Raw genomic sequence first — 455 nt, 5'->3', positions numbered from 1 at the left:
AGCTCTACTAGTTTTCTGGTAGCATCTTTAGGATTCTCTATGTATAGTATCATGTTATCTGCAAACAATGACAGCTTTACTTCTTCTTTTCCAATTTGGATTCCTTTTTTTTCTTTTTCTTCTCTGATTGTTGTGGCTAAAACTTCCAAAACTATCTTGAATAATAGTGGTGAGAGTGGACAACCTTGTCTTTCTCCTAATCTTAGTGGAAATGGTTTCAGGTTTTCACCATTGAGGACGATGTTGGCTGTGGGTTTGTCATATATGGCCTTTATTATGTTGAGGAAGGTTCCCTCTATGCCTACTTTCTGCAGGGTTTTTATCATAAATGGGTGTTGAATTTTGTTGAAAGCTTTCTCTGCATCTATTAAGAGGATGATATGGTTTTTATTCTTCAATTTGTTTATATGGTGTATCACATTGATTGATTTGCATATATTGAAGAATCCTTGCAT

This window comes from Physeter macrocephalus, chromosome 5 (assembly GCF_002837175.3).
Source record: "Physeter macrocephalus isolate SW-GA chromosome 5, ASM283717v5, whole genome shotgun sequence".
NCBI lineage: Eukaryota > Metazoa > Chordata > Mammalia > Artiodactyla > Physeteridae > Physeter > Physeter macrocephalus.
This window is presented reverse-complemented; position numbering follows the sequence as displayed.